The sequence below is a fragment of the Aulonocara sp. 'chitande type north' Nkhata Bay genome, linkage group LG20, assembly GCF_057382095.1.
Source record: "Aulonocara sp. 'chitande type north' Nkhata Bay isolate Kocher_YH1m ecotype deep benthic linkage group LG20, A_spYH_male_GT1.1, whole genome shotgun sequence".
NCBI lineage: Eukaryota > Metazoa > Chordata > Actinopteri > Cichliformes > Cichlidae > Aulonocara > Aulonocara sp. 'chitande type north' Nkhata Bay.
Window position 1 is genome coordinate 8,382,867 of NC_141363.1, and position 27,164 is coordinate 8,410,030.

General features: G+C 38.6%; 1 protein-coding gene across 2 annotated transcripts in view; it reads right to left on the reverse strand.

Moving 5' to 3' along the window:
• Positions 1-14,159, reverse strand: part of sema3b (sema domain, immunoglobulin domain (Ig), short basic domain, secreted, (semaphorin) 3B) — a 72,876-nt gene extending 58,717 nt beyond the window's left edge. For both annotated transcript variants that reach the window (XM_086276715.1, XM_086276713.1), the window contains exon 1: positions 13,684-14,159. The gene's annotated coding sequence lies outside the window, so the exon portion shown is untranslated. The remainder of the gene's footprint in view (positions 1-13,683) is intronic.
• Positions 14,160-27,164: the final 13,005 nt, after the last annotated feature.

The window sequence follows — 27,164 nt, forward strand, 5'->3', positions numbered from 1 at the left end:
TTAGACTTTTTTAACTGGAGTAAAAATGAAACTAAATTTTCTAACATACATTCACCATATGAACTACACTTTTGCATTCACTGAAAGGCAATTAAGTGATATAAATGAGAAAGAAAGATAAAAAGAGAGTTAAAGAGGATGGACAGGGTGTGTTTATGTTGCCCTCAGGCAGGTATCACTTTTATGACCTCTTACTCTGACCCTATCAGCAAACACTTGCCCCAGTTTTTACCCGCCTCATTACCCTCCTTACATCATTCATCAGTCTTTCCCTTCTTTCCCATTCCATTTCTTTTTGGGATACAAAGACTGAAACTGAAACAGTAAGAGAAGAGATAAAAATCATGAGAGGGTAGATGAGAAAAGGCAAGGAATTAAGAAAATACAAAGTGAGGAAAAGGTCTTTTCAGTAAAGAAGAGAAGAAAAACTTTCCTGACTTTCATGGAGAAGAATCACCAATAACGTTCTGTCCTAAACAAGGAATTTTGCTTGAGAATAATGTGGTTTATCATCTTTACGCCAAGCAGCAGACAACCTGCTGCAGCAAGTTTCTAATCTGTCACTGTTCTATCCTCGCTCGTACTCACATCTTCCACCTCATTTTCTCCTCTTTCTCTTTTCTTTTCTCAAGAAAAGGTTGAGAGCCTTTTTATGTAACAGGACTTCTGTCCTGAATAGACTATGTGGTTCGACCTTAACCTTCACAATTTTAGACAAGTGCAATCTGACTAAAGTAACTACTGTCACTAATCACACACACACACACACACACACAGTGAAGGCCATAAACCTATCAACTTATTATAATACCTTACACAATTTCTGTCAGACATGGTGGTAGAGGCTTTGGAGCTGCTTTACCACCTCAGGGAGAACACCTTGTAATCAGTGGAGAATGTCAGGAGCAGCAGTCCATCACTTAAAGCCTAGGAGAGGCTGCTAATATAAGACAATTACCCAAAGTATACCCAAAGAATAACAGAAATTGTGAAACAGAAGACATGTAGATTTTTTTTTTCCAACAGTTAGATCTTAGTGCTACACAATCTTCACTCTTAAGATTAGGCTTAAAACGTTCCTTTCTGATAAAGCCAGGGCTGGATCAGGTGACCCTGAACCCTCCCTTAGTAAAGCTGCCATAGGTCTAGGCTGCTGAAGGCTTCCTATGATGCACCAAGTGTTTCTTCTTCACTCACTTTATTTCACTCATTATGTGTTTATAGACCTCTCTGCATTTAACCATTAGTTATTATTCATCTCTGGCTCTCTTCCACAGTTTGTCTTTTGTCTTGTCTTTTTCCTCTCACCCCCAACCAGTCATGGCAGATGGCTGAGCCTAGCTCTGATTGAGGGTTCTTCCTGTTAAAAGGGAGTTTTTCCTTCTCACTGTCACTAAGTGCTTGCTCATAGGGGCCTGTAATCCATACACCACAGATATGAAATATACTGTTTATGTAATACTAGTTTTGCCAGACTGTGTTTGTCTATATTTGTGATTCAAAGGAAGCTTAAACCAAAAATCAATTAAAAAAAAAAAAAAAAAAAAAAAAAAAAAAAAATATATATATATATATATATATATATATATATATATATATATATATATATATATATATAAAATTTAATTAAGAAAAATATGATCATAGGGAAACTTTTTCCTGTAAGTTCCAGTAATTAGTAAAACACCGTGCTATATCACAAAAACATGCATTGAAGATGCATTTGGGTAAGTTTATTTGGGCAATTTAATGCATATATGCAATAAGAGAATCTTCCTCTTTTATCAACATGAAAATTCATATAGATGCTCATTAAAGATGCGCACACACACACAGACACACACACACACTAGATCATTGCTAATGAGGGATGCAGTGAGCAGTATATAAACATATGGGATTTGAAGCATGAAAGGCTTTCCTGTTTGAAGCTGCCTCACCCACACATAAAGCACTGGCCAACTCTCTTCCATTTTATAGTTAGTGGTCACATTAATGACTGTCCAGACTGTGAATTTCTATCTCATTTAAATGTACATTTATTCATTATTCATGTGGGGTGTTTAATGACACATCGCAGCGACAGAAGTTATGTGAATTATAGAAAATGACAAAAGCTTTACTGAGACACACAACGAGCGCCCATCTCAGCATATCTGTATATGCTTTTTTCTGGCAAACGACCCAGCTGTTATAGGTTGTATCATTTTGTTAGTGCAAAGTTATTTTAAACCATATTAGCTATAAATTAAGTTAAGTCAGTAAAGGGGTTATGGAAGTCCTATTGGGATATAAAATACTGTGTTACAGGGCTGCCTGGGGCTCTCCCTCAAGCTGGACTTACCAAGAATCCCTTTACAAGTCCTTGCTAAAGTATCTTAATTGTCCTTTCTAAGCGAGAAAAAAAGCTGTCCTCCTGCAAGCTCCACCAGATGTCCAACCTCCTTATCAGTGTCCCTGAAGGCAATGGTATTTTCCTACAGAAAGGATATTGGATTGTCCAATGGGATGAGAAAGCTACTCCCCCACACCTTTCCTATATTCTAACTTGGGGCTAATTCTGACAGTTTCCTGAAACTTTCCGGAGATGTTCACACCCGTTTCACACGATGATTTGCCAGGTGTCTAGAGGTCAAGTAATTCTTCAGAGCAGCTGTAAACATTTTTTCCTTCTAGCATGAGCAGGTGATAATGCTTTACTAGTTCTTTAAAGCATACCCACATGTCAAGGGATGTCGTAAACCCTGATACTATCAGCGTGTTTTCATTATTCTTACATAACCAAACCAATCAACATCTGCCTAGTAATGATGTGAGATGATTATATAGGAGAAAACAGAGTAAATAAACCAACTAGGAAGTAAAATAATGATAGTTTTTGTTACAAACATTTCTTCTGGAAATATCTCAGGTTCTGCACTTTCATGCAGTAAAAGAGAAACTGCTTCCTTATTTCATGGTATTTTATATCTTTATTGCATGGCTTTGCACGAGCACATTCGAATTGTTGTTTTGTTACTGTGAATACAGACTGGCTGAATTTGAAGTTTCTGGGGAACACTAGCACACTATACCCTTGCAGTCCACAAGTGCATTCTTAATTAGGGCTGTCAAAATACCAGAAATGTAGTTCTCAAACCCCCAATTTGATACCAAAACAAAATTATCATGCCATCATCATTCTGTATGCACTTCAGGATAAAATAAGAATGATAATACTTTGGATGATGTTACTGTGAATTAAACTTATTCAGCTTGAATTATTTGAACAGACTTGGATGTCAGACTTACATGTGCTTCGCTAAATTGAAGTATTTCTTCCCTTGGTCTGTAAAACACGATAGTTGTTTGCTATCACAACAACTGCACTAGCTGCCATCTTACATGTGGGCTTTTTATATTCCATTTGTAGGGTTTTCCTATGTTTGTGGCCTTTATTCTTCTTCTTTTCTATATAAGGGTCGACTAGAACACTTGTAGCTGTATGCTGCCCCCTTCAGTTCTGGAAGAATAGCTGTCTTTGTACAATACCAAAGTAAAATAAGTACTGACCCGTTATCAAAATTTGGGCATTGAAAGGGTAGTGGAAGGATTGGTTCTGGTGACACCCCTGTTGTTAACCTGGAGGAAAGGCGATATTGTAACTGGGCACAATAATAAAAAGAACAGCAATCAGTTGCATTTCTGGTATCGTCAAAGCAAAGAATACAATAAGATTTTGGTTGGCTACCTCTTATTGCTTTGCACTGCTCGGGTTCACATTTGGTTTGTCAAGCAACTTAAAGAAGTCCAGACGCTTTTCTTTCCAAGCTCCTTAGACAGCAACATAGTAGTGACATAGATTCTACTATGTATGTGCGCACCATTACGTTTTATGGATCTATGTACCAGTTGTCACGAGTAGATGACCTTTAAAAATTCTAGTGAACTCTTTGTTTGGTCATTAGTGACACAAACTACCACTTCCCACTACATATAAGTTCACAACTTACCTGAAACAGGGCAAAATTACTGAAAAAAACAACAACTGTTAAATGGTTCCCACTTTCTTTTTACTATAGTTGTCAAGCCATAAAGATAATAAAATACTTGTTATGACATAATAAGTATTTCACAACAAATATGAAAATATGTAGAGCAGGCATAAACTCTTTCCACATATTGCACTGTAGGTAACAATTCTCTTCTTGTCAAATGTCCTTTCCACAGCACAAGCTGACTCCAACCATCCAGCTAAAGTACCTGAAAGAAAATTTATGTACATCTGAAAACACCATTTCACTGACAGCTACAGCTCTTACTCTAAACCAAACAGGTCACATAGCACTTCTGCTATGTGCAATGAGTATGCACACACAACAAAAGCATGAGCTTTGGATGCACAACCAATGCACTGTATGATAAATAACGTGACATTTAATATGTTGCTATGTTCTCTAATGTAGAAATCGAAGATGTTTTTGTTATTTCTACAGATTTTGGAAATCAGAAAGCATCTTTGTTCTCCATCAGTCTGCATGTTAGCTGGGTAAAGCTTGGTTTGTAGGCACACATGTGCATGCACACACTCACACACTGAAACACGCCCATCAAAGTCCCCAGGTGCGGTTTGTGAAGATGGAGGCTCTCTGAAGGTGAACCCCATGGTGAGCAAAGGCGGGGTGCTGTGTTCTATGTGTGTGTGTGTGTGTGTGTGTGTGTGTGTGTGTGTGTGTGTGTGTGTGTGTGTGTGTGTGTGTGTGTCTCGATCTGCCCTTTTATGTATTCAGTTGTCTATAATATCTGTATTTTAGGCTGTTAGTGATCAGACAGCTAACTAAAAGAAAAATGAATGAAACAAGAAAAGAATATACGGTATATATATTTTTATTTTGTTTCATTTTTTGTCTTTCAGTTAAACTAACATAACTTGAAAAGGATAAATACATACAAAAATTTAGAGATAAAGGGAATTGAAGAGAAGAGATAAGGTACACTGATAGAGACTGAGGGCTTTAAGCGAGGGGGGTTTAGAAGAATGGATGTATGCAGCTTTTATCTGGAGGAGGGGAAGCCAAATTAGAAATGTGGCATGATCCCCCCCCTCCTGGGAGTGAGTCAATTAGCCTGCCTGGAGGAGCTGCCAAGAGGCTTGGGCTGGGGGGATGGTGCTGGTAAAGAGGGTGGTGATGGTAGACATGGGGGCGTTGGTCGTTGACGAGTTGAGACAGGACAAGGCATCGGTAGAAAGGAGGGTTTCCATGGAATATGAAGAGGGTACGAAGCTAGAATAAACAGAATAGATCAGCGTGCATCTTGCTGCGCACTGAGAAAACTGTGAGAACCTGAGAAAGCTGAGACTATGAGAGGTGAACGGTGATATATTTTGATGTCTGTAGAGCAAGTGCAAGACCTTCCCACCGAGCCTACAGTATATGTAATTGCAGTTGTTCAATGAAAGACTGGGCACTAAATCCCAACAGAGACAAGGGTGGGGTGGGAGTGGGGGGGTTGTACATGTCTACCAAACACAGAAATATATCCTGCTTTTGAATATTATCCAAAAAAAAAAAGTTAATTACATAGCAAATATATTCCGTGTCTAGTTCAGGTAGAGCAGATTGTCCACTAATCTCAGTACCAGCAGTTCAATTAGAGTCCCTGCTGTATACATGTCTAAGTGTCCATGGGGAACATGCTGAATCCTAAATTGCTCCCAATGGTCAGCCCAGTATCTTTCATAGTCACTCACTGTCCCCAGTGTGTAAGTAGATGAATGAGCCGAGTGACAGAATAGATGCACTCCATCTACCCTTCACTGCAAGCCTCCCAGCTGTTTCATATCTTCGTAGTTTTTTATTAAAAAGTGTAAAAACAATAAGCCAAGAATAGACTGATCCAAGACAGACTGATCTGTAGTAAAACCAATATCCTTAATCTTTTCAAATTCTATTCAAGATAACAAAAATAACTATTTCTTGATTAATCCTGCAGTTATAATCCTCATAAAACATAACAACCTTCCTCTCATTGTTGGGTCGGAGACCGAGAACTGAGGATTTTGGGGGAAATCCAAGAACGGAGTGATGAAGAATAAAAAGAAATATAGGGATGATAATGTAACAGTGACAGTGCGCAAATTTCTTGCCATCCATGGAGTGGATTAATGTACCAACATCACCACTGGCAACTAGCCTCTCCCAAAACAGTGACATAAACAGATCCTTGCAACAGATATGCAAACTTGGTATGTCTTTATGACACTGTATTTGCTATCCCAAGCAGCTGCAGAATAGCGTTAAGCAGAATTACAGGTGGTGAGAAGAAGGGGGGCTGAGAGAAAGGGTAAAGAAGGAAGGGTAGATATAGGAGAAAGGGTAAAAGAAGCCTGAAACAGTATGGGTGTATGAGAGAATGCATGGAGGAGAAGAGCGAGTACAAAGGAGCAAGAGGCTGATGATGAAATAATCATTGGAATGACAAAGAGATTAAAAAAAGCCAAAAATAGTCATTTGAAAATTAAATGTCTGTCTTTTATCATCAAGTATGGTCATTAGGGTTGTTTACAATGTTAAAATATAGGTGTGGTTATATGTCAGTCTGGTGATTGCTGTGCAGTCATTCCCCAAAACCAAATCAGCCAATCAGACACAGATAAAATAGGGAACTCAGGAGAATCCCCTCCAATGTGTGTGTGTGTGTGTGTGTGCGTGCGTGCGTGTGTGTGTGTGTGTGTGTGTGTGTGTGCGTGCGTGCGTGCGTGCGTGCGTGTGTGTGTGTGTGTGTGCGTGCGTGCGTGCGTGTGTGTGTGTGTGTGTGTTTTTCATGAGTTTACTAAATGAGATGCCAGACGGTTCCTGCGTGTGGTATCATCACCAGTGGCAGCAGAGTGTGGCAGGTAGTTGAGTGACAGGTTAAAGAGGAAAGGGGAAGGAGAGAAGAGGCTGTACTGCTCACGCTCAGTCTTGTGTCACAAGGCACGCCTGCATCTCCTTCCCTTATCTGACAGGCACACTGCAGAACAGCAAAATCCTCTGCATAAGCCCCTCGAGCACTCCACTGGGACACTCCAACGTGTATGTGTATGGAGAGAGAAAGAGTTCCTGAAACTGTAAGGTGTGTGTGTGTGTGTGTGTGTGTGTGTGTGTGTGTGTGTGTGTGTGTGTGTGTGTGTGTGTGTGTGTGTGTGTGTGTGTGATAATGCATGTGTGACAGGGACGGTGAGAAACTCGTTATTTTCCTGTCTTCCTGTGTAAAGCTGACTAATTCCACCTCACCTTCCAAATTGCATGACTGCTCAAGGTGACAGGACAGGACAGGACTGGAGACCCACACACTCTCTCACATGCATGCGTACACACAGCTACACAAATCAAGAGAGCAATTACAGGTTAGTCTGGCAAACAAGAAGCTCTTCTGCAACACTGATAGATGGGCTGGAGCATGTGGTGAAAAAGAAGAAATTAGGAGGGACAGCAAGTATTTGTGTGTGTGTGTATTTTTGCGTACAGGAAGGGGAATCAGAGGATAAGGCCATAAAAGAAGGAAAGGTAACTCTGGAAGAAGGTTTAGAGGGAATGATGTTGGGTTTTAGAATACATTACAAGCTTATATTGTTCAGTTAAAATGTTGTATATTCAGTGTTTGAGGCAGACTGGATCAGATGGTGTTCGACTAATGCAGGTTTTCTCCTGCGCTCATTGACAAAATGGTGCAATGACTGATACTCAACTATTTGACTAGTATAAAATGTAATTCTGTAATTCGGAGTCCATTACTCTGCAGAACTAAGTACAACAATCTGACAGAGGAAAGCAGTACAGCATATTAAACCATTAACCCAGTGGAATCTAAATGAAAAATATGTTACTCAATCAACCTACGGACACATTTTTAACAAATCGATTGCACCGAAGAGCTTTAATTCTTTGATTTTTAACTTCTTAGTCCTTATAACTGTCAATAGAAAAACATATGGCTGGATCATACATCATTTTGTCTTCAGCCGTCTACTGATTGTGAGTTGACCGTGCTGTCCCCAGTCTAACCTTTACTTTAGGCCATCGGGGTGTATAAGTGAGCTCCTTTTATCTGATGACATAGAGCCACGGCCCCATTAACCACCCTGTATCTGCAACATCTGTGCACACAAGCAAACCTAATTAACTCCACTCTGATCTTAATTAACCTTATTTAGACTTACTTTACTTTTCTAAGTCGATCCTTTCATATTGGCGCCACCGTTTTTTTTTCTCCTTTAGCTTATAGTTGTTAAACAAATGCTGTGTGTTGAGTGTTTGTGCACAATGTCTTATCTTTTAGGATCACGCCACCTTGAAAGGCTGAGCTTCATTCAAGAAAATCAGGTACCTACATGCTTTATCTACCTTTTTAACAAAGTGATGAATTAGGGAAACTATCCTCGCTGACCTCAAGCTCAACCCATTTGTTATCCAGCCATCCGTTAAGGTCTAGGCTAGCCACACATATCAAATGACACCCTGAAAACACGAGTTTGATCATTTTCCACAATTTCCATATTTTTTTTGCAAATCTCTTGTCTATGTGTTATAACGCACATATTTCATTTGATGCACATATGACTGGGTAAACTGTGATATTAAACTTTAACGACATTTGCAGCCGACAATAAGTCGTGTACATAGGCATTCATACTCTCATAATTGTAGCACTAATCCATTTCTAAAGCACACTATGTAATATTATATGGTTTACCATATACTTGAAGGACTCTAACTAACTTGCAGCATACTACAACGGCTGTTTCCGTTAAAGGAGATTTTGAGCTCTTTCCTCAGCAGTGTTGTAAGTCGCAGACTAAATGTTTGCTGATGTAGAAGAAAAGAGCAATTTTCAGACGTGTGAGGAGATCAGGAGACAGCGTAACACTTAGAATCAATTTTTGTAATATGCTCATTTTCACAAATGCATCACAGACACACATTGATATGCACACAAAAAAGGACACACAAATTTTCACATATTGTACATGTCCATATTTGCTAACAGCAAATTGAATTAAGAGCTAAACACAGGCTTTCTCTTTCCCACTTTGTCACACACATGCACAGATTACACCCTTCATTAGCTGCTGCATTCAGATTAAGGGCTAGTATCATGTTTAATTAGAAGGTTTGAAAAGGAAAACATAAAATAAATAATAAAAGGAAAAGCTGATAAAAGTTTGATGCTAACAGCCTTTTGCTTTTTATTTGAATGGGACAACAACCTCTTCTCCTGCCTGTCCCCTCTGGCTATATGGGAAAAAAGTCAATATTTCAAGAGAGCAGAGGCACTCATTGAATATTTCAAACAAAGACATCGCTGCCTGGCCTCTCTGTCTTTCTCACACACCTAGACTCATCAGGTCTGTCCAGTTTTCTTCTTACTTCATACACATTAAGAGAACACGTGATAGAATAACAGGATCTATGAAAGCAATGGCCTACACAGACATATCCTATAGGTATTGTAACTTATCTTAATCCTTATATTTTTGCTTTATACATTTATTACCTACTTTCCGCTGACCTGGTAGATATTTCCAGCTTAGCACAAGGTTAAGAGCAAGGTTAATGTGTTTTTCTGTTCAGCAAGGGTTGAGATAGGGGTTAATGGGTTTTAAGGTGTGGCAATTGATCAGTGTATAACCACCTTAACCATCAGTTACCTTGGTAGTCGATTCATCAGCAGACAATCAGCAAACCCACCTTGAACTCTAGGTTAAATACATTTTGTGCACTCTGATGTTAAATCATTATTAGTTTATTATTATGATTATTATTATTACGTTTTTTCCATAAGATTTTCCAAGCTTTTATCTCTATTAGTATATCTGTTTTTAGTCTGTAAGTTTTCTGTATACAGTTTACAGTCAGCCTAAGTGAAAGAGTCTAAATTGCACAGATTTAAATCTACTCTGTGCAAACAGAGAGGACGTTTGAGAACTACATTTTCCAGCAGGACATTCAATTTGTGAGCAGAGACGGCGTTTCAGAGGTTCTTCACTGAGTCTGCCTCTGTCTGTCTTAGTCAGACAAATGTTTCATCAGATTCAGCTAACAGCTTAATAACCAATCACAGTCTTTAACAAATTCAATACAGAACCAGTTTCCTTTGTTTTGAATGGAAAGCTCTTTTGTCCAACACTTTATTAAGATTTGGTCAACTATGGAAATGTTTCTGCTCAATATCAAGACAAGCCACCAAAGCAAAGCGTAACTGCCTTTGGACTTCAACAAGCTATTTTTGCACTCCAATAATGTCTTTGAACACACAATGGATACTGTGGAAGCGGATCCATAATTTTCTAAGCTGAATTGGACTTGGCCGTTCATTGTGATGACTCAAACACTCCTTTTCTTCTTTTTTTTTCTTTTTGGTTGACATGATGTTTGAATAAGAAGACAGGCAGCATGCATGTACTTAGTTTTTCAAGCTTTTGTATTCAGTCTGGTTGGATCTTTACTGTTTAAAACATTTCTTTTCTAACAGGAGAACACACAATATTTAAGCATATCTGACACTGGATGATCACTTAAACAACCCTGTAGGCATGCACAGTGTACTTACTTACTTAACTCACCACAACACTGGACCTATATTACACACTGGTAAACCACAAACACTAGACTGCTGTATGTTCCTTAAAGTGAAAGGCCTAGTCACAAAAGTATCACTCCATATCTGCTTTCACCATAGTATATGTTATCACACTGATAAACAAATAACTGAGTGCAAATCAGAGATATATGACTAATGCATTGAGTGACTGGTTTTCAACCATTGCCCAAATGGACAGTTTTTGTCCATCATAAACATAAATATTTCAGTACTTCGGCAAATTCTTCTCCCATGCCTGAATTACCAACAATGCAACCTGATCGGTTTATTTAGAGAGTTTAGTATATTAAGAAAGGGATACCTCAGGCAGAGACGAGAAGGAGGCTTGAAATGTCTGGGACCCTCGCTTCCCTCAATAAACAACACATCCCAAAACAATTCACTGTTGTACCTATCATCCTCAACCACAATGAACACTTAGTTGTGACCTCGATTTGCAGTCCCCAGTGGGCATTTGTGGTATTGCGACAAAAAGTTTCTGTAAAGCATTTTCCCTTTAGACTACCAGTATGCAGAAGACATATGCAAAACTTTACCCCAGCTGCAAACAACATAATTTATTTAAATCCATAGAGGTTTCATATTTTCACACCTTCCCAGAGTCGATCATGTGAACAACATTGGCGGCTCAGCACACCAACATTAACGCGCACCAAACTGCATAATGCACACATGCAAGCAAACATGGAAGTGATAAAACTTTTTTTTGGCTCACGCATTAGGCAAGCGCTTTTACGTAAGCGAGTGGGTGCTATCTTTGAGTTCAATGTCCACTTCCCATAAGAGAGAAAAGGGGGCTTTATACTGTTTTCCTTCATGGAAGCAAAGACGGCTAAACAGGTTCTCTGTCATAAAACATCTTTTTTACTCAACCTGCATCAACTCGAGGCCTCTGTTTAAACAAGACGCACTTGTTGGCTAAGCTATAACTAAACTACTGCTTATCGACTTAGACATCACAAAAACACAAGAACAATGTGTGTACAAGTTCAAAAATGATTACTTAGCTCTTAGTTGGACGAAGACTGAAAAGGTAAATTAAGGTGTAATGTGTAGACTTAATGGTATGGTAATGAAAGGGTTAGTATGCAGGTAAAAGATGAGGGGGGGAGGGCTTATAAAGACCCGTGACACCACGGATTATAAGACTGAATAGGTAAAATGACAGACAAAATGCACACCTGTGAGCTTGAAAACACGCATACACCCGCTCACACGCAAAATACCAAGGATACTGAGTGAGAAAGAATACTAAAAAGTAGGCCTCTGAGGTTACATAAAACAAGCTTTATGAAGGCAGATGAATACACTGTAAAAAAAAATTGCAATATAAAAGTAGTTTACTGTGTATTTTACAGTTTTGTACTGAGAATATCATTAAGTTCACATAAATAGACTGTGATTTTACATGTCAAATGTAAAATAACATAAAATCAATGTAAATGTAATAAAACATAATTTTCTTGTTTTTTAAATGTCTGTACATATGCATATTTATATTGTTAAAATACATTCACAAATGCATCATAATTTCACAAATATTTGTCCGTTATTTGAAAGATTGAACTGTTAAATTCAAATGAAATGCTATGGAAAAATATATAAAATGATTCTTAGAAACTTTGTTTACATCAAATAATTATTATTATTAATGTTATTTAGGGCGATCGTGGATCAAGAGTTGGCAGTTCGCCTTGTAATCAGAAGGTTGTCGGTTCGAGCCCCGGCTCGGACACTCTCGGTCGTTGTGTCCTTGGGCAAGACACTTCACCTACTGGTGATGGCCAGAGGGGAATTATAAAGTGGAATTGTAAAGTGCTTTGAGGGTTTCAAAAATTGCTATATGAATGCAATCCATTAATATTTAAACCAACTGTTAACTGTATATTTCTGTACATTTAAATATTATTATTCATATTACCGCATTCATTGACCTTGTTTATAGGTAATTTCATTGTTTAATCCCATTAAATTGTTCCTAATTTAATGTTTAAAAGCACTTGAAAAAGGCAAAATCCCATGTAGGGCAACAAACTGTATTGTCATTACTGAATATAACCGTATTTTCATGAGAAAGTTATTTTCTGTTATTTTCAGGTATTATTTTGGCGCCCCAGCTGCCGGAATATCACTGTTTTTTTAGGATTTTTTTTTTACGGTGTAGTTAAAAAGACAAAGATAAAGAAAGAAGAGAGAGGTGGAAGAAAGTAGAAAACTGCAAAAAACCCAAAAAAGGTAGAAGTCAATGAGATTAGAGGACAAAAGCAGAAGAGTATGGTGGGATGAAGGTCAGAGGGGACAGCAGGTGTAAAAGCACCAATGGCAGCAGTGATTTCCAGTCACTATTATTCCACCACAAAGCTTTAAACTTTGCACAAAGGCCTTATCAGACCTTATCATGTTCTCAATTTGAAACAGAAACTTCAATGTTACTGATAAGTGCTGCCAGATTTCCTGCAAAAGCAATAATAATTCAGTCGAAATCCCCCACTTCCACTGATGGACCGTCAGGAAATAAAACATCCAAAACACACAGACAGTCCCACATGCGTGAAAACTCTTTTCCTCTCCTGATTCCTGCTCAGATGAATCGCCCACTGATCAAATCCAATTAAAGACATGCCCAAAAAAACCTTCTCACTTCCTCTGAAAACAATATGTCCAAACATACACACGCACGCACGCACCATCAAGCAGCATTATTGTGTTACTCATGGAACTCACCCTAATGATTAACACAGATATGAAATCACAAATACAGCAGAGTGACCACGCATTCAGATCTGTTCCAGTACAAACACCTACACAGGGCATTCCCCAGCTTCAGTACTTAACAGTAGTTTAAAGTATCTTTTAGCTATTACTTATTAATTCATTTTTAAAAATGAATAAAAAATGGCAGTACAATAAAAACAATAATCCCACCTATATCAGATTATCATTAAATCAGAGTCTCTAGAGTAAATACTTTACTTGTAGTCATATAAACAGTGACTCTGTCTAAAGGACAAAGGGAGATGCTTCAGTTTCAGGGATTGTGCCATTTCATGAAAACCTCACCTTCATCAGCAGCTTCCTCTGGCTGTGTCCCGTTTCAGTCCTCAGTCCCTCCGAGCCACGTTCCCCTTGGCAGGTGCCATCATGGTCAGATAGTCCACAGGAAATAGCTAATTTTAAATTTTTGTTGCTGTCAGCCTTTCCTTTTTTCCTCCCTTTCTCAGTCTTGTTTCGATTTGTATCACCTCGAGAAAAGCAGCACGTGTGTGTGATAGTGTGTGTGTGTGAGCTCACAACTCCAAAGGTCCTGGAATTCCTGAGTCCTGCGCTATAGAGCGTGCGTGGCTGAGCTCCCTCTCCGTCTTTCTCTCCCTGCACTCTTTTTCTTTTTTCCTTTTCCCCGTCCGGGCAGAGAGGAGGGGAAGACAGTCAGGGGGTGGGACAGAAGACAGAAGCTGCTTTCAGCCAACTCTTTCGCTGTCTGTTCCTCTATCCCCTGCTTTCCCTTCCTCTGTTGTGTGTCTCTTTTATTTCGCCTAACTTTTGCACTCTGTCTTTTGGCGTGTTCTCTGTGACAGATACTCTTTCATTGCTCAGCAAGGCGTGAAAGCAAAGCTCTCCCTGTCACACTCACACCCTCCTCTTTCTTTTAATGCCACTCCCTCTTCCACAGTCCAGAGGTAAAGTCGCCCTTGCTCTGTCAACGAGCCACAGTGTCTTTTTCTCACCGTTGTTATCCTGCACACCTTATCCTCAAAGGTTGAGCCGGATCTTTGTGTTTGTGCGTCTAAGTGATCCTGCAAAGTTTTTGCCTGATGTAGTAGTGATAAGGATGAGGGCGAGAGGAGATAGGGGTGCACTTAAAACTTGGATTTCATTTCGGTTTGAAGTTCCCTCACGGGGGTCACACAATCTTAAACATCTCACCCATGAGTGCACTGCTCTTTTGCGAATTTGTTGCTCTTGGTCAAAGCTTTTCAATTCAACAGTGACACCTTAATAATCAAATCCTCAATCCTTGTTATGTTGTGGCTCATGTCATGATTTCAGATGATGAGATTAAATTAAAATAAACCCAAATATGCTCTCTCAGAAGGCTTTTAAAAATATTTGGTGAAATTCTGGTAATAACGAGCCCAGGCTCATTTTAAATCTCAACACGATTGTGCAAATCAGCCACCGCCATCACTTAAACCCTTGGGAATTTTTCGTTATCTCCAGTCCTCGCTGTCTAACACTTATGGAAGATGCACACGTCGGTGTTGTCTAATCGCTAAATTGTTAGTGGAAAGAATCTCAGGGGCACAATGATAAATATAGAGGAGGAAGAGAAACTAAGTAATACTCTTTTTTTTGTTAACCATTGAGTCTACACTTAAAGTTAATGATGTACTTATACAACAACCGCACTCCTCACTAAAGCCCTGTTTTAATATTTATATCAAGGTAAAAACCAGAGAGGAAAGAGAAAGGGAAAACATCCTGAGTGGAAACCTACATCTCATGGGACATACTGACAAAAAAACATGGACTAATTCACTGTATTTATAATCAGGCTCCAGACAGTTGGATGCAGCATGGTATCAGTGTGTGTGTGTGTGTGTGTGTGTGTGTGTGTGTGTGTGTGTGTGTGTGTGTGTGTGTGTGTGTGTCTGTCTACGTCTGTATTAGTTATGTAGACACTGGCAATATGGGCATTCCCACTTACACCTGGAGACACAAGCCCACACATAAAGTATGCACACAAATACACACTCTCATTAACACACACACACAAACACCTGCTGATGGTACATTCATCTACGCACAACTGCATGCAAACAACCTCACACAACACACACACAAACACGCTGTGCAGTCTGTCTGGCGTCTAGCTGGCACCATTCGGACAGCCATCTCTAGAGGCTGCTTACATAGCCAATCACAACTGCCAGTCAGCAGCTTTCATTATCACACACATGTAATACACACATGGCAGGTCCTTAGAGAGTCCACACTGGGGGAACAAGTGTGTATACACATGTTTTTGTGGGTACTCAAATGCAAATCTGCAAATCAGTTTGTCGAATAAAACGAAACAAATTAGACAACAAAACACAACCGAGTGTGATGTGATAATGAGGCAATGCAATCACAGAAAACTGACAAATGCTAAAGATTATAATGATGTGGTATCAACAGATGTGCCCCCATTAGCTGATGCTGATTTTGTCTTTCTACTGTAATCAGTTTTAATGCAGCTGCGCTGAGTTTAACTAAGTGTTTCTACTTTTTAGACAGAAACCAGCAGCCTGGACAACAGTTCATTTTATACATTAAATCTTAAACACCAGCCAGCATTTCATCATTACCTTTATAGGATTAGCAAAGACTTGTTTGTTTTCAGGTAAGTACATCGCTTGATTAACAGATTCAGTTCGTCACATTTAATAAAAACATTTACTTGGACTACAGGATGAACTAATTAACCCTGTAAAGGCTGACCCATTAAATAATTTATAGAAATTCTTTTGGTGTATATTTATAATTTGCATTTACGATTTTGAATTTGTTTCATATAATTTTGTCGTTGCTACATTCTGTATTTTTTTTTTTTTTTTTTTTTAGTTTATTGCGTAGAAATGGATTGTACAATTTGTTTCGGGTTTTCAGAGAAAAACAAATCACAGTGATGTCTCAAAAACTGACATAAACTCCTGTATCAAATATGATACATTTGGCATTATAGGGTTAAAACCTGCTAGTCAAAGATCACTGTTGCCTCATAATTCAATCAGTCATAATCTAATGACAAAATCTTGCAAAAATAAATAAATAAATAGTAAATTAGATCAAATGAAGAAAATTTAGATGAGCGAAGATATTTTGCTGAGGGTTTCATGAGGGTTGAAGGTCAGTGTCACTGTGGGGCAAATGTTGACCTCATTTCTTTGAAAGTACACAATATTAAACTCCTTTAAAATGTTTACAACATGTGCTTTATGAGGCCAGAAAGATATTGATGTAAAGATTTGGGCAGGAATTTTTGTTAACCATGTTTCACTTCAAGTTTTTGTTTGTTTGTTTGTTTCTTGTCTTTTCATCCTTGTTAGTTTGCAGTTTCCCTTGAAAACGGATCATACAAAACTCAAGTGAAATTTTGATTTAAAGAACAATTATAACTGTGCCATTTATAATTTTGTGTAGATATTTCAAAACATGTTTGCTATTGTGCAATGAACTAATAGCATGTACAAAACTGTAACTGTTTCTCCTCATGCACACCCGAGGTTTGAGTCCACTTGGTTCTGCAATAAAATAATCTTGTTTATGTCATTCGGTAAGACAGCAGATGGTCTGTACTCTCAACAAAGGATGAAACCTGCCCTGGTAATTGTTCCTTTCTATATCAAAACTATAAAAAATATCTCACAATTAATGGTGTTTAACAAATAAATGTACCCATAAGATAGATGACTGAAAATATAGTGCAAATACACAGTAACAATTCTCCCTGCTAAGTTACAGTAAAGATCTTGTCAAGGTCTGCGGAGGCAGACCGTGCGGAAAGGTGTGTGGTGGACCCAGGTGCGAACACAAACGAGGATGCAGGAGTGGATTCCAACCAAAACGAGCCTTTTATTATGGCTGAAAAACTCATGGAAAAGAACAACAAAGTAACTGAGGGAAAACCTGAACATAGACTGGGAAACTATGACTCTAATGAGATTTAGACTGCAAAATACAAACTATGGCTGGGATACTATGACAAGGGGTAGGGGAGATAACACAGACGACGCGAGACAGACTGTATGAAACACAGAGACTAAATACACATGAGGGATGATCAGGGGAAGTGGCCACACATGGGAACACAGCTGACACACATGAACTTAACGACAGGACAGAAGGAGTGAAACTGAATACACTGACCGTGAATACAGACTTTCAAAGTAAAACAGGAAACATGGAGATTAGACAAGACACATGAACCGGGGAGACGTAGTACAGGGGAGATGACATAACCACACGAAGGGCAAGGGAGACTTAATACACGGGTAGTATGTACAAATGGCTGGACTGCCTTAGTGACCCTAAACAAAGAATAAACATCAAAATAGGCTAAAACACAAAACACTGGGTCGCACGACCCAGGACCATGACAGATCTGGTAGCGTTTTACTGTGATTTTACAGTGTGCCTACTGTAAACTACAGTAGCATTATCTTCATGTGTAAACAGCACAGTACTATATATTGTGCCATTTATGAATAAAAGCTGTACAAAATAATGCTGTCTGCTGTTTAGTGGGATTATAGTCATGCTGTTATTTGATTGTTACTACAATAATCTGCGTCTCCTCACCTATGGAGCATGAATTCAGTGTCTGACCCTGAAGATGAACACTAGCCAGACTTAACTAATCACTACAGGAGTGTCAGTCATGTTGGACTGTTCCTAGCTAAAGCTTTGCACTGTTTGGGATCTGACTGGAAATCACATCACACTGACAGAACAACCAAGGTTTAAGCACATCAAAAAGTTTAATATTTACATAACCATAAAAATGTACATTTGCCAGAGAAATGATACAGTATTGCACCAAAGACATTAGCTTTTACAGCAACTTACTGTTTTCAATAACAATTAATTAGCAGCATTTTTCTTGCTGGCATTTTTAACCTCTTTTTGGATTTCTTTAATTCCCTGCTTCCTTTCCTTTCTTTTGATCATACCAGCAGCTGCATGTTTTTGAGTTCTACATTAATTGATATAGGATGTCAGACATCATCAATACCACCACAACAGAGTCCCCCATATTTTTTTTCCACTGCAACAAAAGATACACAAACAGACACACACACACTGAAGATCAGCTCTCCCGCTCATCTTTTCCCTCTTCTAGCTCAAATCATTTGTTTGCTTGGATCATTAGTTTTTGCCGGTGCCTTTTGAAATTTGTGGCTTATAATTTATTTATCAGTTATTGATTCCTTCTACAGCAGCCCACTCTCGCGCACATATCAGCTTCAGCCCCTTTCTCCCTCGCCAAGCCTTTTCTTTCATACAGAAACAGATGTGCAAAGTAAAGCGAATTCTCCTGTGTCTTTGTGTTTCTGTCTCTTACTCTTTCATTCTCTCGTTCTCAGACTCACACACAGACTCGTGCTTGACCCTTTCCTTGGTCACAGCTAACGTTTACTCAGAGAAGATTGTGGTTTTTCTTTAGGTTTCTCCTGCCTTTATCTAAAATTGCTTTCTCCATTCCAATCTTCTCACCTTTGGCTCTCATTCACCCCACCCTTTTTTGCCCTCCTTCTTCCTCCTTATTTAACCATTTACGTTCATATTTTGACTTCACCTGCCTCCTCTCTAGCTCCCCTTCTCCCACTGCTTCCCACTACCTCCCTAATCCCCCCCTCTGCCTCCACTTGTTTGGTTCATTTACTCCTCTATCAATCTATCCTCAGTCCTATTTTTCACTGCTACACACCTCCAAGCCAATATTTACTCTTTACAGAATTTTCCAAAATGCTGAAAATTTACGTTTCCCTCATTTGCACCGTTCCCTCCCTTTTCTACCCTCTCTTTCTCTTACCCCCCACCAAAGGTTGCCCTTGCACCATTCCCTCCCTCCCTTCCTCTATCCCTCAGTCTCTATTCTCTGTCTGTTCAAGGCCTGTTTTAACGAAGTCAGTCTCCTCCCAGGTCAGCCCTTTGTCAATACTGACGTCTGGCCTGCAGAACAGAGACAAACATGCACACTGAGACTCATGTGTGCTCAAACACATGGACGCATGCATTTATAAACATGCGCCGGAAAGTACACATGGCTCTCTATAAAGGTCTCAGCCTCCTGTGTCTTTTGTCATGTCCTCTAATCGCTGGGTTTAGTTTTTAATACTCGCTTTCAATTAGACTGGAGGGAGGGGAGCAGCATTGACAATTGAAATTCACCAAAGAAATGTACATTTAGAGAAGCATCTCAAGATTAACTGCAATTCAATATGAATACATACTCTTCATTGTTATTAAAACCAGCCCATATAACCGTGTCTTGAATCTGAAGTTTATATTTGATTTTATTGAAAGGTACTGATATTGCCTGTGTGATGCACTATCAGCCTGTGCAGGCTGTAGCATGTTTCTAGCCCAGTCACAGATCAGATAGTCCACAGCCTCCTGTGACCCTGAATTGTACGTGTATCTATGGATAGATGATATTGTGAATCGATCATCTTTGTGACACTTTATTCAAACAAATAAAAAATAAAATTGACAAAAGCAAAAAAAGTGCTTTTTAATTCTTCAAATTAAAATTAAAAGAAACTGGAATATAAAAAAAAAACAAATACAGTGACTTCATGACAACGACTGAAAAAAGGAAATAGATTCTAATCCTAAAACCAATTAAAGTTGAATGTTTAAGTCTGAGACTACTGAAGAGTGAAAAAATTCTTCCAATGTGAATAATTAGAATTCATTCTTAGGGAAATACAGGAAATACAGAAAGCTGGTCTAACAAATAAGTGAATTCCAGTGTAATTTTAATTCTTAAAACCTGTCACAATGTTTAAAATAATTCTGGCAATGAGAAAGAATATAGCACATACGTAACAGAACATGAACAAACTGTTTTAATGCAATTCATTAATGGACCTTTGCTTTTTTTGTTTAAGTTTGTCTCTCTTTTCTCTTCTTTTTCTGCCCCGTTCTCCCAAAGCAGCACTCTTGCCCAAATAAATATTTCACATCCAAAAGTTAAAAAGGCCTGTTACTTTACACTTCAAAGACCCCAATGTATGTATCCCTCCTACACACACACACACATACACACACTAAATACTGACCAGGCAGAGGTGAAGGCAGATACACACACCCCATTAATGATTCATGTCACGAGGATGAGAAGAGCTGATAGATTCTGCTCTCCAAAAAACTCCTGTAGCTCCATACTTAGCCAAAAGATATCTCAGAGGGTCTCATATATATATTTATGTATATCTAACATGAGACCGTGCATCATCAAAATATTAACCATCACATCTAATGGCTGGATTACATTTGATAGGCGAGGAGCATAAAATTTTAATTTCTTTAACCAAATTTAAAAATAGATCATAGAAGGCTTTTACAGTAGTTGAATCAACATGTGTAAATGGAAATAGATTTTTTAGATTATTAAGAAAAATAAAGTAACTGACTATATTTAGGACTGAGGAAAATAGAAGTTATATTATAAAAGTTCAGGATGTACTTCTTTTTTACACGGTATACTTATATAAAACTCATCTTGACACCAGCAGACACTAAGATTGACCATATTTATAACTTCAGTGATTCTTTTCTTAGGGTGAGGTGAGGTGTTGTGTGGTATATATTAGAGATGGCACGATACCACTTTTTTATGTCCGATACCGATACCGATATCATAACTTTGGATATCTGCCGATACCGATATGAATCCGATATAGTGTTTTTTAATCAACAAAACTGTTTTTTAAATATCTTGCTGCATTTTGTATAAGTTCATACTCAAGTTTAAAACAACAACTACACTAAAGCTATTCTGTTATACCTGTATGCAAAAAAAAATATTTCATAGTTCAGCAATACTGATCAATCTAATAAACTTAAACCTACACCATCCTCCCTATTCTGGTATTTTAAAGAGTACTTAGCATAAATATTAAGCAACCTAACTATAGCTTACTAGGGTATATATATATATATTAGACTTAATAGTTATTATATACAGTAATGGACTTCTATTCATTTTGCATCAAATTAAAACTTTGGCTGTCAGATAATTATTTATTAAAAGCTAGACATTTTAAATGAGAATAAGAAAGAAAAGTATGTCTTTGTGCCCCCTTTTCCCTGTTAATGCCCCTGGCTAAACTTTGCTAGATCCGCCCCTGCACAGTTACCAGCCGTCAGCTACGTAGAAAAAGATCCTCGAGTAGAAAGTAATATTAAATAAATTCTAACAACAGCTTATCGAGCTTAAACGTGCTGCTGTTGTTCAGCCGCTGGTTTTCTCTTTCTGGTGCAAAGTGGGCCAAAAGCAAACTAGAGACACGGACTCGCGACAGAAAAGCCGATCAGCTGATCGTTAAGCAGTTTCATGATTGAAGTAGCAGCAGGAGAGGCAGTCGCTTGTTAAGCTTAACGCAGGAATGCTTTACAAACATTCAGAGATGGACTTACACACTTGCTTTACTTCTCTCGGGATAACTTTGTCGGAGATGAAATGCCGGGTTGCTAGCGAAGCTCCAAATGCTATCCAGACCACCGACAGGTCCCGCATGCCACAGCCGCTCTATCACGTGATGGATACTGCTCCGACGTGCTAACGTTCTGAGGTGAGTTACAGCGTGTTGCAAGTTTTGTGAGGTGCTTTCGTGATATTTAATGGATCGGATTACATTTTTTATTTTTCTCCGATATCCGATCCAGTAATTTAGGTCAGTATCGGACCGATACCGATACGTAATATCGGATCGGTCCATCTCTAGTATATATACACACACACCCAATTAGCTATTAATGTGAGCCAAACAACAGCTAAATGATAACATTAGCACGCTAACATGCTTAAAATGCAAAATCAATACCATAACGTTACTGCTGTTCCCCATCTGAGTTTGCATGTTAGCACCAGTGATGGGAATAACGGCGTTACTAATGGCGTTACTTTTTTCAGTAACGAGTAATCTAACTAATTACTATTCCTATCGTTACAACGCCGTTACAGTTACTAACAAGAAAACGCGGTCCGTTACTATTTTGCTACAAACAGACGGTTGAAGCTGTGTTCAGCTTATATCAGTTGCACGGAAGTAGCTGTCAGTAATCTGAACGCTACAGTTTTAAGCAGCTGGACGCGCTCCCACGGACGGTAATCACGATCACTTTCTAGCACAACACCTGGGCAAAACAATCGCATGAGTGCTGCTGTTTGACTGAGGAAGAATAAAGTAGTTGTGGTAAGCCAGTCACATGACCACTTAAAGAAAAAGCAACAAGGTGATATATACCAGTTTTTAAATTGTGTTGATAGGCCACGTAAAACCAGAGTCATGATAAACAATATATAGTTTTGTCATGTTTACTGTCTAAGGACAGCGCTAGCAAGCACTCTCTGCTTATGAGCAAAGAACCAAAAAATAACGGGGTTTAGGTTTTAAAACATAACTTTTTTTAGGAGTGACGGAGAGAGAGAGAGAGAGAGAGAGAGAGCAGAAAAGGAGAGAGAGAGTTTTGAGATGTGAGAGATTTGTGACGTTTAGCATGTTTGGGGTGTGTAGTTAATGTGTTGTCTTGTGTAGTTAGTGTGTAGTGTTGTGGATAGTTTTGTGTTGTGTGTCAGAACAATGAGGCAACTGCTGTCTCCAGGTAGAAAAAGGAGTGATACACCTGCTGCTGTCAGACCTGCAGGTATCAGCCTGTGATGTTCTCCTTTATAGTGGACAGAAATTCTTTTTTTTTTTGGAGTGGCACAAATAATTTGTGTGGCATCTTATTTAATGCAGAACAGCTGATTGTTCTGTAAATAGTTTGAAATGGTTATTTAAAAAATCAAGGTAAAAGGTTAATGGATGCAAATAACTTTGTTGTTTGCAAAACTTGTGCATTTTAAAATTGACAATTTATATTTGCATTTAAAGTTATGAAATGTGATTCATTAAACGTGTTTGTGGTTGTTACAGTAAAACATATAACTTTTTCTACTCTGATTCAATGTTTTTTGTCTGATTTTAGATCAATTGTGTTAATACAGTATGTCAAAATGAAAACATAACTGTAAATTTAGACACATGAGGTTGTGCTGAAAAGAATGACACCAAAAAAGGCAAAGTAAATAGTTTTTAAAGGTGAAATGTGGAGGGAAAATCAAAAGTAGTGAAAAATGGCCAATTATACCCTGGACCCCAGAGAGTTAAACGTTTTTTTAATGTAACGCAATAGTTACTTTTGAAGTAATTAATTACTTTTAGAATACTGTAACTCAGTTACTAACTCAGTTACTTTGAAAAAGTAACTAGTAACTATAATTAATTACTTTTTCAAAGTAACTTGTCCACCACTGGTTATAACCAGGGTGATGTCACATGTTTGGTATGTTTCATGAAGCAAAGCACTGAACAAACTGAAATAAATAAATTCATAACTTGATGAGGATCTACATGGACCATTATAGTATCACCAGGTTCATGAGTAACAATCAGTTAAAGAGTTAGTAACATATCTAGATGATGACAAGCGATATAGAAGTATGAATCGATCATATCAGCAGAGTAAAAAGAAAATATTCAGACGCAGTGTCATGTTAATTTTATCTGACAGTAAACTGGCCTTCAGTTTCTTACAGAAGAGTTGTTTTCTTGCCATTGACAGCTGCAATTGTTTTCATATGGTGGCTTTTAAACCTCTCTAACCGTTTATTTTCAGAGGATTTGTGGCCTTTTTTTATGTCTTCTCTGAAGAGGCCAGGGTGTTTTTAAAGAACGCAAGGAAAAAACACTGAGAACACTGAGGTATTCTCCTGTAATCTGTAAGTGTACATTATAAAATAGCTCTTGATGAGTGTGTGTGTGTGTCTGTGTGTGCGTTCTCACACATATCAAGCAGGTGCATCTGCAGTGCTTAACAACAGTCGACCAGCCGTCTGTCAGAGCCTTTGTAGGCAGATAGAATGAACCAGAACGCACTGGTGTGTTAGACCCATCAAAGTCTGCTAACAGTGGACCTAAAAATCATTTTACTGCTCTGGAGAGCACACAGCAGCTTTGATGGGAAAACCACCTGACCGCTGCACTGCATGTGTGTGTGTGAGTATTGCAGGCCTCCGTATGAGTGACAGGTGGCCAACAGGAAAGTATGCGGATGGTTAGACATATGGAAATTGTATTTTTTTTTGGGGGGGGTAGACTGCATGCTTGTATGATGTTGATGTAAACCTTCGTGTATGTGTGTGTGTTGCTGTGTGTGGTACTGTTGTCCTGCAGTCTGTGTAATTGCTTGGCTGGGAAACCCTTGACTTTTTGACATTTGAGCCCACAGATTTCTCTCTCTCTCTCTCTCTCTCTGAGCTCTGAAAGAGTGAGTCGTGAAAGAGAAATGTACAGAACAAAGAGACAGAAGAAGAATCTGGGAAAAATTAAAATGGGAGGATGATAAGAAGAAAAAGAGAGGACAAAGTGTTCCCTGTGCTCCCTTATGAATTCCAGAGTTCTGGGCGATTCTCCCAGGATTGGGGGTCAACCAAGTTACCAGAACCGAGAGCCAGGACAGGACTGAATGACAATGAAGCTTAGGGGAAAATACACACTGCCAGAGCACATTAGGTCCAAAGCGCCAGAGCTGAGACAATATTTTGAGGTGAATGGCTTTGGAATGCGGTGGCACAGTCCCATGAACGGAGGAGCTCCCATAAACAGGAGGAGCAGACAGGTGAAAGATATATGGAAAAAGGAGAAGGGAAAAAAAACCAAATGCTTGTGAGCGTCATCAATTTCAGAAGAATGCATTACTGCTGCACAAAATCAGAAAAAAGATTCACATCAAATGTGCCAGCCTCATTTTATTTCTAACCCTCTCATTGTGCCTTTGTCCAGACCTTTAAGTAATGACAGGAATTCAGAATTGTCCAAAGGTAAACACACTTGACTGATCATTCTTCATTCCCGCCATAGTTCACTGCACAGGGCCCCTTTAATTAGATAAACTGCCTGTCCAAGCAGTGAAATTGGTAGCTACTGTATCTAAACGTCACCCTCCCCCCCCCAGTCACCAGCTCCTCTCCTCTTGCTTTCTCATTTTTCTTTATTGGTACTCTGTCAAGTTTTCTGTGCAGTGTGTAGTCTAACACCTCATTTCTTACACGTTACCCTCTTCAGGAAAGTCTCTCAGGGATCAACAGAGTTTAAGTTTAGCTTAAATCATGCAATAATTACAGTGGCAAAGAAAAAAAGACAGGTAATGGTATTATACGTAGAATTACACAGGGAGGAGGTCACGGTTGATGGATGGTTGAACATAAAAATAAACTCCAACACAGGACATCACTGTTCATTTTCTGTTTACTGGAATCATTTACCACAATCATTGTCCAATTGTAACACTATATGTACTGTTTTGTTTTTTTTAAAATGTACCAACTATAACTGACCCACATATATAATCACTCCTCTCTTAGCGAGTTCTGCTTTGGTTATCTGACTTTTCCAGCTCTGTTAAACTGGTTGGCTCTTTCCATCACGGTACACCTCTTTATCTCTACCACTCCTATCCATCCATCACTGGCGCCATCTTTTTCCTTCCACTACTGACTACTTGCCTTCCTTAGACCATCTGTTTTCCAAAGTCCTTATTAGTGCATTTTGACTTCAAATCAAATAACGTTCTAATAATTTCAGAAGAAAATTTGCTTCTATTTTTCTCTAAATATTTCTTTTTTGAACTTTTGTTTTCCCAGACCCATTGTCTTAAGTCTTTCATTAATTATACATGTATTTTACAGGCTGAAAAGTTCTTTTCATTTGAACGCTGTTTTTATTTTTAACTACAAATAAGTAAAAGATGCGGAATGTGTTTTACAGACACATGATGTCCATACTCAGCAAGGAGCTTTTTCTTTTTTTTTTAATTTACGTGGTTTGTGCTACTCTGACGCTTTTTTTTAATCAAATGAGACATCTGTGAGTAAAACTCTTCATTTTGTCACTTTGCACATGGATAATTGTACTTGTCTTGTAGAGACAAATATTACACGGCAGTATTTGCAGCCCTCTTTTGCACACCTTAATTTTGTGCTGGTTTTTTTTACATTTAACTTCCTTCTTTCCTTCTACCTCCAAGTAGGACACTGACCTTACTGGCAGTGCAACATGATCCTAAGGCAGTCTTTCCTAAGGCCTTTTTTCTTTCCTTTCTTCTTGTAGCCTTGAGTTGCTTTCCTCTCCTGATCTCTTTGATTTGCTCATACATCGTGAGTGAGATAGAAATCAACGAAACTCAATATTAAGTGAGAGTCAGAGGGAGGAAGAGCATACGAGCATATCATCCAAACTTTCTTTTGATGCTCGGGGTTTACAGCTCTCTATGCAGCTATGACCTTTTCAGTAACACAGTTACCAGTATTCAAACTGTAAGTAACCTTCTTTCATTGTAATGACAAATCCCACAGCCATGTACAACATTTCTACACCTACATGTATTAAAAAAACAAGATAAAACAAGACAATTTAGCTATTTGGGTGTGAAAAGTCTGTTTTGTATGCAAGAGTCATACCTTTTCTATCAAACTGAACCCATGGTTGCGTGTCGCTTGGCCACCAGATTGGTCCCAAATTTAAGCAAAGACACATCTGCATCTATAAAAATGTTTCAGCACTTCTTTCAATGAAAATTGATACCATGTGGCACCAATTTCCAAATGTGTAGAGGGTTAACGGTTAAAAAAAAAACCTCATTCATCCCTGCACATAAATTTCTGTGAAAATTGGTCACAATCGCCATTAAAGCTGCAAGCGGCGATGAATGGGTCTTTGTAAGGTGGA